The sequence below is a fragment of the Adiantum capillus-veneris genome, chromosome 22 (assembly GCF_014529385.1).
Source record: "Adiantum capillus-veneris isolate H3 chromosome 22, ASM1452938v2, whole genome shotgun sequence".
Taxonomy (NCBI): Eukaryota; Viridiplantae; Streptophyta; class Polypodiopsida; order Polypodiales; family Pteridaceae; genus Adiantum; species Adiantum capillus-veneris.
The window spans coordinates 96397381-96413651 of NC_140952.1; positions in this window are offsets into that span (position 1 = coordinate 96397381).

Sequence of the window (16271 nt, forward strand, 5' to 3'; positions counted from 1 at the left end):
TTGTGTGTTTTTATTGTATGATTTCAATCTATAGATATGTCCTAATTGCATATTTAAATTTGAGTCTTGTGTAATTTTGCATCTGCAAATATGTTTTCAGTTGAAGAATGGTGCCTTGCAGATAGGTTCAGGGCTGACAAGCAGAATGGCAGGGCTGACATTCGTGCAATATGGAATTGCGTGTTGTCTCCTGCAGTGCTCGTGTTTCCTCTATGGTATAGACTAATTAAAAGAATCCCACTGATATGGCCAAGGCCACCACCTTCGTTGAGTGTCCAGTGTAGGGTTCTCATTTTGGACCTTAATGGATTACTGCTCAAGAAATTTGATGGAAAATATGGTGAAGAATTTCCCCACTGGCCAGAAATGCGGTATGTTGTTGAAGGGGATACACAGTTTTGGGTAAGGCCCGATGCAGAAGTGTTTCTGAATTTTTGTTTCAGATGGTTCGAAGTGTGGATATGGAGCTGCTGCGAGTTTGAGAAGCTCAAATGCACGCTAGCGATAGTGTTCCGTGACCACCACAAAAGATTCAATAGAGTGGTAAGTCAGGCGCAGTGCACAAGGGACCCTTTTATATTGGGCGCGACAGATAAACCGGTGTTCCACAAGAATCTCGAAAATTTTCCTGACCTACCACCTGACACACTTATCTTTGATGATTCTGGATATAAGCTAATGTTTAATCCATTGGGGTCATTTCTTGTTTTTCCCAAGCTAGAAAAGTAGTCTAAAGAAGTGCGCGCCTGTTTTCTGTCAACCACTGTCATAAACTGGTTGGCACATTGGTTGTACTCTAAGGACATAATTGAGTATACAAAGAGGACTGTAATTTGTGCAGGCGGAAAACCTGACGACACCTATGTGCGTCGTTTTTATTATAAATGGCGGATTGACTTTTTCAAGAAGAAAGGAACATATTTTTTATAGAAAAAGAAAGCTTCATAAAGTCTGTGAAGTGGGAGACTTTTGTCGATGTATTTTTTTGTCGATGTATTTTTTTGTCGATGGATGTAAATGGAGAATTACTCAACCAAAAGGCTCAATCAATGTAACAGAATTCATGTATAATACATTTACAAGCAAGTTGCATGGAAATACGTTGTATTCTATATTTGAAGTATATTGCAAATAAAAGGAGACCATGAGAGAGAGTGTCTGATAACGGTATTATACTGGGCATGACTGGTATGATACTGAGAAGTGAGAGAGAGAGAGAGAGAGAGAGAGAGAGAGAAAGAGAGAGACTCAGATACAAAGAAGTGACATGTATGATATCGGTATTATTCTTTCAAGTGACTGGTATGATACAGGTATGATACTGAGAAGTGACTGGTATGATATTGAGAAGTGACACGAGAGAGAGAGAGAGAGAGAGAGAGAGAGAGAGAGAGAGAGAGAGAGAGAGAGAGAGAGAGAGAGAGAGAGAGAGAGAGAGAGAGAGAGAGAGAGTCTTATACTCAGAAGTGACTGGTATGATACCGGTATGATATTGTGAAGTGACTAATATGATACAGGTATGATACTGAGGAGTGACCGATATGATACTTAGCAGTGACAGAGAGAGGGAGAGGGACTGGTATGATACCGGTATGATACTGTGGAGTGATCGGTATGATACTGAGACGTTACACACACACACACACACACACACACACACACACATAGAAAGACAGAGGAACTTGTATAATACCGGTATCATACCAGTCACTCCTCAGTATCATACCGGTATGATACTGAGAAATGACTGGTATGATGTTTAGAAATGAGAGAGAGAGAGAGAGAGAGAGAGAGAGAGAGAGAGAGAGAGAGAGAGAGAGAGAGAGAGAGAGAGAGGGAATGTATGATATGGGTATGATAGTGGGAAATGACTCGTATGATACTGTATCATACCGGTATGATACTGGGAATTGACTGGTATGATACCGGTATGATACTGACAAATGATTGGTATGATACAGAAATGATACTGAGAAGTGAAAAAGAGAGAGAGAGGGAGAGAGGGAGAGGGAGACAGTTCAGTTTACAGTAATAGGCAGATATACACAAAATTATGCATTATGCATTTCTTAAGATGGTTACAGCTCAAAAGGCATACTATTGTAGATAGAATCACTGACATCAAGTGATATTGTATATAGTTTTGAGTTGTTGGGATGGGGTATCATTAGGATTTTGATTGCCCGAACAAGATGTTAATATATGAACACCTTTCGCTTTTTGTCCAAAAGCTCGTAGGTCAGCTCATTTATCATACGATAGTAAAACCCTTTGATAGCATAGGATCCTTGCCCAATGATATTGCCCCAGTCATCTTCAGCGTCTGAATGAAACTCTTGAATAGCTGCAGTGCATTTCATTATATAGAAATCCACTTTTTCTTCATTGTCATTTGGTGCGGGAACAACAAAATTATCACCAACAATAAGATCTTGACTGAGGGTGTCATAGTGTCCTTCATATGCTGCATCCTCATTTATTTCGTCGTCATCGTCTTCCCCTTCTTCTGTAGGCTCCAAAATAAGGTATGTCCAGAAAGGAACGTATAACTCGCTCACACATCTCCTCCACTTTTCCTGTTTCCATGCACTACAGAAACAAGACAGTGAACGTGTTCTCAAAGCATTTGTATCATGCTCTGAATATGCAGAAACAGAGTGCATTGAGCGGGTATTTTTTACAGCCTTCACATCCCAATTTTTTCCCTTTTCGACATCTCCCAATTCAATCACCCAAAAAATCATGCTTACATAACAAGCCTGGGATGCATAGGTGGCTGTAGCACCATCTGACAAGGTCCGTCTCAATAATGCCACAACATCTGTAGCACAGTCTATCTTTAGGCAATTTGGCTGCAATTGGTATTGAGTTAAAGATCTTTTTATCAATGCTCCCGCACCGTCGTGTTCTCCCTTACCATGTCCGGATCCAAAAAAGTTCCAAGACATTTTCCATCCCGTAAAAACACTATATCTGCAATTTAATAAATGGATAGAAGAAGATTAATATACTCTTGGCACGATAAAATTACCAAAAGAAACACGTATTATAATATTACTAATGTTAGACAAGCATTTTATTACAACTTTAATGCCACTATGATAGGTCTCTATATTAAAACCACCTTCAGATAATGTTTGTTAGAACATGGTATACCTGGCAAGGAAATAGAATGTTCTTCTTGCTTTGAATTGTGAAGCTGCTCCATCAGACCATACCCAATGACGTTTTATATTTAGACCAAATTGCTTTAGCCATTCCGCATGTTTCAGAAAACAGTGTTGAACAAAATGTGTGTCATGTTGCTTGTCATCTGAAATGAAGAAGTGAATTGTCTTGTGGATGTCACCTGCATAATAAAAAAAAAAAAAATTATTGAAGGCTTAATACAAAAGAAATAATACTGATCTAGGGTGATGTCGTTACCTGCAATTCGGAAATATGTTATGTGCACAAAAATAGTTACTTGATTTGAATACCAGTGCATGGACTGAATCTCGTTTTGTTCTTTGAAACTATAATTTTCAGCAAAGTCAACAACTGACACAACAACATCTTCTGGAAATCTTTGTATACATTCCTTATATTGTTCTGCTTGCATTATGTATTTCTTAAGATGGTCTTTGAACATGACTAAGAGATCCTGGCATGATATTTCCTTATGCGACAAGACTTTCCTTTTCTTCTTCAGACCGTCACGCGCAGTTCCTACTTCTAGGTCCTCAAAAATCTTCACCACAATCTTTTTAGCAATAAATGCAGCCTCTGCAGCACAAAAGTCTAACTTATCCGGGACACACCTTTTACATTGACCACTCAAGCAAGCAAGGGCATGGAAGGTGGATGTATCTTTGCATATGTTGCATTGACAATGGCAAGCTTTTCCATGCAGACCGAATACAGAACTTCGCATGTGATTTATGGCATCCTTTAGGAAGGACATTTGAACATGTGAAATGTAGCAGCAAGTATATCAGTCTCTCAATTTCCGCACAAAATATGGCTTCATGTACTCAAATGCCCGCTGCCTTATTACAATTTCAGGGTATTGTTCTTTGAAGTTGAGAAAGAGCTCCACCTACAATGAAAGACATATATGGTTAAAGAACATTGAAGAAAACTGTAGGTTTTGAGGAAAACTATTACATTACTATAAACCAGTATTTTTATTTCAAACCACTATGTTTTTTCACTTAATTGGTTAGGTAAACCATTGAACACATGTCCTTGGTACGTACCAATGGTATATAAGTGTCAACCAGTGCAAATGTTCTTACTGCTGATGTAAACCAGTCTTTTCATTTATAACCGGTATGTTATTTACCTAACCAATATAAGTGAGCACTTAACCACGATGTATACCAGTGATAAATAAGTGTTAAAAAGAATGAACACATGCCCTTGGTATGTACCAGTGGTATATAAGTGTCAACCAGTTCAAATGTTCTTACTGCTGATGTAAACCAGTTTTTTCATTTAAAACCGGTATGTTATTTACCTAACCAGTACATGTGAGCACTTACCCATGATGTGTACCAGTGAAAAATAAGGGTTAAAAAAATGAACACATGTCCTTGGTACGTACCAGTGGTATATAAGTGTCAACCAGTTCAAATGATCTGACTGCTGATGTAAACCAGTCTTTTCATTTAAAACCGGTATGTTATTTACCTAACCAGTACATGTGAGCACTTAACCACGATGTATACCAGTGAGAAATAAGTGTTAAAGAAAATGAACACATGTCATTGGTACGTACCAGTGGTATATAAGTGTCAACCATTGCAAATGTTCTTACTGCTGATGTAAACCAGTCTTTTCATTTAAAACCGGTATGTTATTTACCTAACCAGTACATGTGAGCACTTACCCATGATGTGTACCAGTGAAAAATAAGGGTTAAAAAAATGAACACATGTCCTTGGTACGTTCCAGTGGTATATAAGTGTCAACCAGTGCAAATGTTCTTACTACTAATGTAAACCAGTCTTTTCATTTAAAACCGGTATGTTATTTACCTAACCAGTACAAGTGAGCACTTAACCACGATGTAAACCAGTGAGAAATTAATGTTAAAAGAAATTAACACATGTCCTTGGTACATACCAGTGGTATATAAGTGTCAACTTGTTCAAATATTCTTACTGTTGATGTAAACCAGTCTTTTCATTTAAAACCGCTATGTTATTTACTAACCAATACATGTAAGCACTTAACCACGATGTATACTAGTGAGAAAAATGTGTTAAGAAAAATGAACACATGTCCTTGGTACGTTCCAGTGGTATATAAGTGTCAACCAGTTCAAATGTTCTGACTGCTAATGTAAACCAGTCATTTCATTTAAAACCGGTATGTTATTTACCTAACCAGTGCATGTGAGGACTTAATCACGATGTATACCAGTGAGAAATAAGTGTACAAAAAAATTTACTGGATATGTAAACCACTATTTTCCTTTCAAACAGATATGTTTTTTACCTATCTGACATGACAAACAGTACATGTGAACACTTGACGAGTACATGTGAACACTTAACCACTATGTATACCAGTGAGAAATAGGTGTTAAAAGATTTTTACTGGTTATGTAAACCAATTTTTTACTTAATCAGTTTATACATATCATACGCGTGTGAAAGTATGCGTCTGCAAACGTATGTTTCAACAAACATACGCGTATGATAAAAACTATGTTTCCATTTATATTCTCCTTCATATCCAATATTTATCTACTCTCAGTTTAGGACCACACACAGATTCCCCTTATTTCCATTTATAACTTCCTTCATATCTGATTTCATATCTACTCTTATCAACCCATTTATAGAGAATATAGGTCATGAATGCAAATATTAGAAAACAAAAATGGATATAGTGAAGCAAGTTATTACCTGAGATTGTTCAAGAAGATGCACAAGATATTTGACATATGAATTTCTTCCAATACGCTTTCTGCACACATCCTTCTTATTGGGTGAAACACGAGTGCTAGACATCCAAAAAGAGAAGATCAACTCTTTCTCATCAGGTGTTATGAAGCCACGATCCATGGGCTGTCGAGCACATAAAGAGATTGGCAAATTGCCATCACCTGCTACCCTCAACCGATTCTTTGCAGCTCTGAAGTTCCTCTTGTGCAAATTTAGCAACTTAGATGCAGCTGAAACATTCACTTTTGAGGTAGATGTACACTCAACATTCATAATCATTGTGGTGATGAACCTTTTAAGAAAGAGCTCCTGTCCGCTCTTGGGTAATTTGATTGCATCTATTGTGTTGCGTATGGCTTCAACGAAGGTTGTTTGTGCCCTGGGCATTTCAAGGTCTCCAAGAGAAGGATGATTTACAAACTTGCACAAAATATCTAAGCGTGATGCAACATCGAGGGCCTTTGTACGCCGATTGAAGAGCATAACAAGGTCATTGCAAAGTCTTTGACGCTTTACATCATCAGCACCATTTTGATCATTATCTTCCTCACGTGCTACCTGCTCAAGCTTGTTCTTAGCACACTGCTCCCTCTTTCTCCTAGCATGATATTCCTTGACCGCATCAACAACATACCTAGCACACAGTTCATAGTGAGGCTGAGAGCAGTCACATACAGTGTGAGATTCTTGCTCCATGCTAGAGAGGGAGAGATTGAGCGAGGTGATAGGCCTACAGAGAGCAAGAGAAGTATATGACAGCAATAGATGTGTGATAGGCCTACAAAGTAAAACAACAATCTGTTCTCCTACACAGAGAGTTAGAGAGAGACAGGAAAACGAGAGAGCGGGAAGACAAAGAGCTGGATGACGTGCATAGTTAAGAGCTACAGATCCGTCTTCTATATTTGAAAAAGAGACGTGGAAATAGTAATGGTGTAAAGAGCTGGCTGATATGCATAGTTAAGAGGTACAGAGCCGTCTTCTATATTAACAAAAAGCTGTGGAAATTCTATATTTAATTAAAAATCTGTTCAAAAGAATATATCGAATTGAACTAATAGAGATGGTTTTATGTACTGGTTATAAAACCTCTATCCGGGACAAGGTTTTTGGTCCACCTATTCATGCATCCACCCAACACCCATTCTGTTTCCTTATTGTTTGCGCCCTCGGGAGATCTATTCTCCCTCCTCGCCACACCCGCCCTCTGGCTTTAATCCCCATGGAAGCATCTCGCGTAGAAACGCCTTTCTTTTCTTTTTCGAAAAGGGTAGCACCTACTGGGCAAATGTCTGGTAGCTCATCCATCGCCAACACTTTCACTGAACCTCTCTCTGGTTCTTTCTCCATTGGGTTAACCATCCTCTGCGACTGTCACTTTAGCTTAGGCACCATCTCTATAAGCTTCCCAAAAGTAACATCTGCTTTCCTACTTGTCAAATCCTCCTTCAAGTCATATCTTGATTGCCGATCACCTAGTGGAAAATCTCAAACATGAAACTTGCAACGAGCCCTTCTTTTCCTCTTGGCCTTGACATCTTCATCTTCATGGCTCTTCCCCTTCTTCTTGCTAGGACTTGGGGCACTTCTTCCTTCCTTATCCTGTGTGGTCCTCTTTCCAATAGGCATCACTAATGTATCCTTTAGCTTTGCTGCCTTCTCCAAGCCTGACTACACTTATCACTTTTGTCTTTCCCTTGGGTTAATCCACTGGTTCCTTCTTCTCACTTAATTTCAATGCCATAATCATTTAACCTAGTTAGTACCTTTCTTGGCAATGGATACATGTCTCCCCCCATCCTTGGTGGCTTATCACATTGCGGGTTGATGTGGCCCAACTCTTCGCAATTATAACACGTGGGCGTCTGCCTCCAAAACCTACCATTGCTTTGTCCAACACCATTCCTAGGTCTTTATTCGCCTCTTGGATGATTTTCAAACCTCCCCCATCCTCGATTATTTCCCACATTACCTAGCATGTCTAGGGTGAGATTATTCATTAGATCTACCACTTGCCTCATGTCTTGCCTTAGCCCATCATCTTGCACTGTTGTAGTGACCATTGCTGGCATAACTTGAGGAGTAACATAAACCACTGGTTCATGATGAACCCCTGGCATGCAACCTTGCAAAGAATCCATAGGCTGAAACTCAGACCCCCTGGGTGCATACTCCACTCCTAGCTAGCTCGTTCTTCTCAGCTTCCACTCTTTGTTCCTCGCTACCTCTAGTGCATCTCCATATGTCCTAGGCTTCTTTAGCTCCACTCTCCAACGTATCTTTTCCCAAAGACCAAGCAAAGACCTGTCCTTCTTCATCATGTCAGGTGGGGGTGCTAAGGCCTTGCACATCCTCTCCCATGTTATTGAAACCTTACGTATGTACGCATCTACTGGCTCACCTTCCCTTTGCACCAAACCCTATACCTCTTTCCACACTTTATCAGGATCTTCTGCCTTCACAAACTCCACTTCCAATCCATGCCGTAGATTATCCCAACTTGATCTCACAGGTGGATCGGCCACACGCAACTCCTCTTCAAATGCTTTGGACCAAACTCATGCATCACTCTTCAAACAAATCTAGAGAAGACGTAACATCTGTGCCGGATCATGAATTTGATTGCTAATGCAAGCAACTCTATCTTTTCCAAAAAGTCTTCTACATCTTCATTACTTCTTCCATGAAATTTCGGATAAGAGAAAGCCATGGCTACCCAAGTTACGATGTTTTGAGAACCCCTTCGAACACACGTGAAAGAAACCAAAACTTTTGGCTGACTCGATCCCTAGAACCTCAATTGAGCTTGTCTTTAGATAAGGACAAACACATGCATAGCAATTGAGTTTTTATAGTTAATCATTGGAATTACAACAGGCAAAGGGCATTCCAGTATCTCTCTTAATCTTCTTGGCCCGAACATAAAGACTATGCGCTGCTGGAAAAAAATCTTCCTAGACACATGAACATTTATCTGGATTCTTTGTCTTAAATTGTTGGCGGTTACACCACGATGGACGTCAGCACAGTGAGAACTCACCTAACAAGATTTGTCAACTAAGGACGAAGCTCAACCCGCAGGTGCGTGGAAGCAAGCACAGGGTGTCAACCTACACTCGACCGACTCTTGACTACTTCCTACAGAGGTCTCTATCCAATGTCTAAGCTACAGCCTTCAGGAGTGCATAAGAGGAGATTTCCTACAACGCTTTCAAGAGCCAAATACTCTTTGGATTCTTCAGCAAGTTGTAGGGTTAGGTTGTCCCTTTCTCTCTCTGCATCTGTCAATGACTTGCTGATTTTCTTGTATTTTTCTTCAGCTCTTTGAAGCTTTTTTTTTGCTGCCTGATTTTCTTGTTCCATCTCCTGGCATCTTTGTAATGTCGCGTCCAAACTAGCTTGCAGCTTTGTTTGTTTGTCCATATCCTCTTGTCTTTGTCTTTGTAGTGTGTCGACTTCAGTCTTGATCTGAACTTCATTGGCTTTGAGATTATCAATCTCACTTTCCGTGGCCATTGATCTTGCCCTGAGCCCGGTTAGCTTGTGCATCACCACATCCCAGTCATTGGTCGATGGCTGTTGTGCAAGTCCACTGTAGCAGTGGCCATCTCTTTCAGTTCCACTAACCGCAGGCTCTGCATCTATTCCTTGGGCCTTGTGCTTGCCAACTCAAAGACCACAGTGCCTGCCTCTTCTCGTGAATAACCCGCAGCTAGTAGATCAAGAAATATTCTGAAGTTCTTTTCTTCTGGATCTAACTTCTCCTCTTTTGGTTAAGCTTCTTCTTTTTGCTCTTTCTCTTGCTTTGAATCTTCTTGTTCATCCTCCTTTTGTTGGGTTTGTGGAGGGCTAAGAGCATGTGGTGATGGCGGTGGGCTGGACTCCTTGCTTTACGGTGGAGTTGATGGCTTCTTCTTGAATTCCTGGTCCGCCTTGGTCTTTCTCTCTCTTTCTTGGACTTCCTTCTCTTCTAGCAGCTGTCGTCGTACTTCGTCCACTTCTTCTTTTCTAAAAGGGACATTAGGGATATTTTCTGTCGTAGCATCCAGAATCTCAAAATTTCTGATGTAGTCTTCAAACCGATCTCGGTGCACCCTTCGAGACGATGCCGACATGGCTTCCAAGGAGGGCTTCCACATCTCGCTTATATCTCCCTTGAGTGCTCTTTCGGCTTTGAAGCTTTCCATTAGACACTCTAGCCGCGCTGCTTTTTGTGATTTGGTTTCTTTGATCGGCACTTGTACACTTTCCTTATTTCCTTTCTTCGACTCCGGCGGCTCTTCTAGCACGGTTTCTAACCGGCGCTTCAAACGCGTGGCAACTCTAGGTGCGCTGGGAGGTTCTTCTTCTTTATCTTTTTTCAGATTTAACCAATCATTCTGTGAAGGAGGTTCTGGCCAATTTCCCTTGGCATGTAGTGCTCCATAAACCACTTTTGTTATTAGCTCACCAGGTACAATGTAGGTGGGATTTTTGTTCCCCATCTTCACCATATTGTCATGGATGTAGGCAGCATAATTGATCACTTTTGGCTTGCTCTTCTGCATTGCCCAGGTATGTGGGGGCAATGGCTCCAGGTAGCATTCTGTACTTTTGTGGCCGCTTTGTACACATGTGGAAGTATTGGTTGTAGAGCTGGCTCATGATAGCCACTTTTGGTTTTGCAATGTCTTCAAAAGTGTAGTTGTTCTTATTTTCGGAGTACACCTTGACTTCATCTCGGCGCTTTGTCACACTATCTCCCTTGTTGGAGATGTCAAGAGCGGCTTCCACCACCCTCTCTGTGATGAAAATCATGGTATCCGGCTTGCCTTGCAGATCAGTGACTTTGGCCACTCCATCTTCTTTGATAGTGGTTACAAATTCCCACACTCTTTTGATGTCACTACCCGCTGGCAAAGCTTCAAAGTAGTTATGAAGGTCCAGCTTTTCCAGATAATCTCCCATCTTGCTTCTGACAAATTTGTTGAGCTCCCGTAGTATCATGGGTAGCTCTACTTCATTTCCTTCAGTATCTTTGAACACGCCTTGGAGATCTTCAAATCCTTGGACTTTTGCAAATCATCTTGAATCCATGTGTTGGTTGGCTTCAGGGTTCCTTCTAGGACCACAAATGGCTCTACTTCTTCCAAGTAGTCTTTTATTGTCATTCTCTTCTTCTTTGCCGATGATTTTGCGGCTGCCATGGATCCTATTGCACTCAGTAGTCCGAAGTTACCGTTTTTTTCCATATCAGCTGAGAAACTGAGTTTTAACTATCCAAATGACTTGAAAATTGAAAATAAAACTTAAAAGAAACTAGGGAAACTCTGCATGTGCTCACAGTATCATTCTGGCCAAAAATTATCATTTAGACATCCTACGCGTAGGATGTCTATCTTGCTGTTTTTGGTGAAACTTAGCATGCTGGTGGCTGTTGACCTGTTGAACATGGCTATGTGATTGGAATTTGGTTTGGGCATCAAAAAGTGAACTTTTTAGTAGATTAAGGCTTTTGGCTTACAATTTGGGTAGGATGTCCTCAACAGGTGGCAAATGATATTCAAATGGGTTGAAAGTTGATATATCGGCTCCTTGCATCATGTTAATGGCCCCTATGAAGTCAGTTCTTGCACAGTAGGTCAAAATCATGCTGGAGACATCCTACGCGTAGGATGTCTTTTTCATCAAAATAGCTTGAAATTGGTTCTGTGGGTAGCTCTTGGCATGTGGAACATGGCCCTGCTCTTGGATTTTGATTTAGACAAGAATTGGTGTTGGTAAGAGCATGTGTAGTGTTTTTGGGCTCAAAAAGTGCATCTTGGAGGTGTTGGGGGCCAAATGTGATGGGAATGGTTTGAAACTTGATATATGGGCTTATGAAAGTGTCATAAAGAGATCTCGAACTGTAAAATATCAGCTGGGGGCCAATTTGGTCATTTAGACATCCTACGCGTAGGATGTGTATTTCATCATTTTTCATTTGTGACCCCAGAGATAGCTTGGCAATGTGCTCATGAGTGTATTGTGCAAGTTTCATTTGATTTGTACAAGTTTTGGTAGGTCTATGTCCCATTATTGCCTCTATGCTCTGACTTTGCGTTTTTTGATGTATATGAGGTCAATTTTTGTCCAAATGTGATGAAACTTGGTGGCTAGCATGTACAGGCTATTCAGAAGCTGTGTGTGATGAGAAATGTTAGGTTTGGTGCCCAAATTTGGCCTTGAGACATCCTATGCGTAGAATGTCTCCTGATGAAAATTATATTGGAAGTGCTACTGGTACCTGCCTTGAGTCCCCTGAGTCCCTTTTAAGCATTATTTCAACAAAAAAGTCAAATTGATAGAAAGAAACTCCCTATGTGGATTTCATAGCCTCCGATCCGTTTTCTGACTCTTGGAGTGCTTTTCGGCGATGAAATTTCTTTGATGTTGGTCTCCATAGCTTCACGGTCCCTTGGGGATCCTTGCCATATGGTTTTTGTCGACTTTGGCTTCACTAGAGCTCCGTTTGGCAATTTGTCGCTCTAGAAGCACCCGTGGTTGCGTTTTCATGTCTTCGATGACTTGTGGTGGTCTACCACCATAGGACTTGGTTGTTGATGGTCTAGGAAAGCCGCTCGTGAAGTTTGGTGGCAACCGGACATGCGGTTTGGCCGCGAGAGCTATTTGTCGCTTTGTGTGTCTTATGTCGTTTCTAAAGTTTAGTTCCGCTTCTAGTCACCACATGGCCATGTGGGCTATATAGACTTGTCGAGCATGTCGAGATGCTCCTACCCCTGAGTTTTGGTAGCATTTGGGCGCCTTTCCGCCGATTTCCCATTTGGTGGCCTCTTGTGGGGCTCTAGGAATTAGGGTTTTTCTTGATGGTTTTCTACTACCTTTGGTCATCCAAAAGTGGTCTCCTATGCTAGGGTAAGCCGCCGACGAAGTCTCATTGCTTTTGGGTTAGCCGTTAGGTGGTCACTTCTACCTGTAGGTCTCTACTGCCCTCTTCCCGTGTGAACCCTACGCTAGTTTTCGCGACAAAACAACAAACATGCACGAAAAGCTCAAGGTGGTGAGCCTACCTCTCATGTCTAGAGCCTGTCGGGTGGTCGTCCGCATCGTAGAAGATGCTAGAAGTCCTGTTTGCTCTAGGTGGCAGGAGCTCTCTCTCAAAAGTCAATAATAGAAATGAGCTTAAAATGAAGTGAAAATTTCTTATAATGGGGGTCCCCGAACCACTTTTCATGAAATTTGACATGTGCTCCCAACTTCTTGCGAGATGCGGTTTAGGCTCAAAAATTTCTCGATTTGGACTCCATTTGCCTAGTTTACGAGAAATTTGACGTTTCGGTCAAAATCTGGCTAAAACACGCTTTTCGCTCCATTCACATAATTGCACCCCCATTGTACCATAGGTTTTGCTATATTCATTGATCATCCCCATATTTTTTGTTTTTCATTACGACTGTTTTTCACGTCCATTTTGTATTTTTAAAGTTTTTCTACCGAAAATTAGTAAAATTAAAAAGAAAATAGCAAATTAAACCCATAAAATACCCAAAAATCATAATAAATCAAAAACATCACCGCAAAACACTATATACACTCACATGCAATTTTTATGGCCGGATTTATTTTTTAAAAATATTTTGTCCGAAAAATGGCTATTTTTACTCATATACACACACACCTAGGGGCTTGATTTGGCGTTTGGCCCCATATGCTTGTATATTCATGCAATATAAGGGCATATGTACTTGGGTTAGTCCAGAAAATTTTGCAATCAAACGACAACCCTTAAAAATAGTCGAAAAACATGCCGTTTTTTACTCTTTCTGCCATTGGGTCCGCATTTGAGAATGCCTCCCCCCCTCCTAGCCAGAGTCCTCTTGGACGACAAGGTATCGCCTCGGTGTATGTGCCATGCCTGGGTTTAAAAAAATCGTGCTAATGCTTGGCCGTGTCATATGACCCTACATGATACATACTCGGTCAATGCATGGAAAAATTAATGTTTTGCAAGAGGAGGGTATAAGCAATATGCATATTGGCAGTCGCCGTCAAGGTTTCCTGTTTGTTGTTGATTTGGTCGGAATATTTTCTTTGCAAGTAAAAGTTGTAACTCTACCGCTCTTTGTTTGATCGTATTTCTTGCAAAAGTCGCTTGGTTTGCCGCTATTGTTGATATGGCCGTAGTCGTCTCCTTGGAGAGAATTTTCATGGCGGAATTGGCCATAGACTTTGTCTCTTTTTCTTTCCATTTGTAGCTTTTCTTTGGAGTTTTTTGTAGGTTTATTGCTACTTCCGCGGTTGTCATTGTTTTGCTGTTGATTGGCACCCATATAGATCGGTTTGCCGGTTTCACATGTAGTGTGTGTCTGTATGCCGATTTTGCTTGTACTGAAGAGAGTTCCTATTTCTTTGGTTTCGGGATCCAAATGCGAGTCGAACTTAAGTTGTTACTGAGCATTCTTTTGGGGATCCATATCTGTTTTATTCCCTAGGTTTTTGGTTGAACTGTTTTCCCCTTTTGACTCATGCTGTTGTGTTGTGGTTTGTTTGCCATGTCACCTCTATCCTTCCGCACCCATACTTGTTTTTCTCGTGTTTCTAACCTTGATCTTTTGATTGCAGTCGATGTTGTTTTATGGTTGGAGTGAACATGGTTGGCAGTTCCCTATTTGGTCGCAATGGGTATCGTGTTGTTCTCTAGTGGCACCCATCCTTTTGGGTCTTTATACAGTGATTGTGTTGCTGCCATCTGGTCTTTTCAGGGTTGTTGAGCAAAGGCTACCACCTGTTGTTCTTGTGCATGCTGAATTTTGACCGCATCCGCATTCCAATCTATCTGCACATTATACTCTTTTTGCCAAGGTTGTCCCAACAACATGGGGTGTTGTGTGCTTTCATCCTCGACCACATAAAACTTGTGTGGTTAAATATATTAATGTAGTTGTACATGCATATAATCCAGCCCAATGTTTTTAGCGAATGTGATGTACTACTTTCCAGCACTTGTGGAGTAGGATGTAGTTGACCTCTGGGCTTGAGTTGTTTGTATAATCTGTAAGAGATTAGATTTGCTTGAGCTCCAGAATCAAGCAATGCCATCGATTCAACTTGATTGCTACCCACTTTGACTGCAATTATTGGCTCCATTGTGTCTTCATCAAAATTAGTTAGTCGAATAGCATTTATTCGAAAAGGTGAGCCACACTGTTGTTGTTTTCATAGAAGCCGTCTTTTTGCAATGCGTTCTTTTGCTTCTGCTTGAGCTTCTTCTCGTACCCTCTGTTTCTCCTTCATCCGTTGTTTTTCTTGATGGATTTGTTGAAGCATATCTTGTGTTAGTGGTAAATGATATTTCTTTAATCGGCACCCACTAATCCAATTTGGCATTTCTTCACCTGCTAATGTAGCAAGCTTGACATCTCCACTTTGTGATAGGTCACTAATCACAAAGGGTCCCATCCCCCTCGCTTTTTAAGTTCCTTGGCATGTTGCTTCAAGGTATAAACAAGTACATAATCACCTGTTTTGAACTCTTTCGTGCGCACATGCTTGTCAAAAAATTCTTTTTGTCTTCTCTTTTTAGCATAAATCGAAGCTACAGCTCGTAGGCGAAGTTCATCTAGCTTTTCAAGATCGTCTATTCTTGAAGAGGGCTCATGTCCTGTCCATTCCAAGCGTTTCACTAGTTGTAGATTTGGAATTAAAAACTCTATGGGTAATATAGCATTTAGGCCAAACACCATGTTGTACGATGTTGTTCCTATTGATGTTTTGTATGCTACCCTATATGCCCATAGTGTTGAGTGTAACTTCTGATCCCAGTCTGTCCTTGACTTTGATACAATTTTAGTGAGAACCGTGCATAGTATTTTATTTGTGGCCTCAGCTTGTCCATTTGCCTGTGGATGATATGGAGCAGATTTTCTATGTATGACCATGAATTCCTCTAGCAGATATTCAATGACTTCATTAAGAAAATGTGTTCCTCGATCAACTGACAATTTCTATTGGTAATCCGTATCGTACAAAGACATTCTCATACAAAAATTGTGTAATGGTTCTTGCGTCTGCTTTTTGTGTTGCCTTGGTTTCCGCCCATTTTGTGAGATAGTCCGTAGCCACAATGATATATTGGGCATGGGCGCGATATGCACGGGGTGAAATAGGCCCCACAAATTCAATGCCCCATTTTGCAAATGCCCTTGCTCCCATCATTGGCCGTAGTGGCATCTCATCTCTCTTTTCGGCACCTTGGTGCGCTGACATGCGTCACAACGCTTTACAAACTCCTCAGCATCCATATGTAATGTAGGCCACCATATGCCTGCAGTTAAAGACAACTTTTGCCGTCTTATCGCG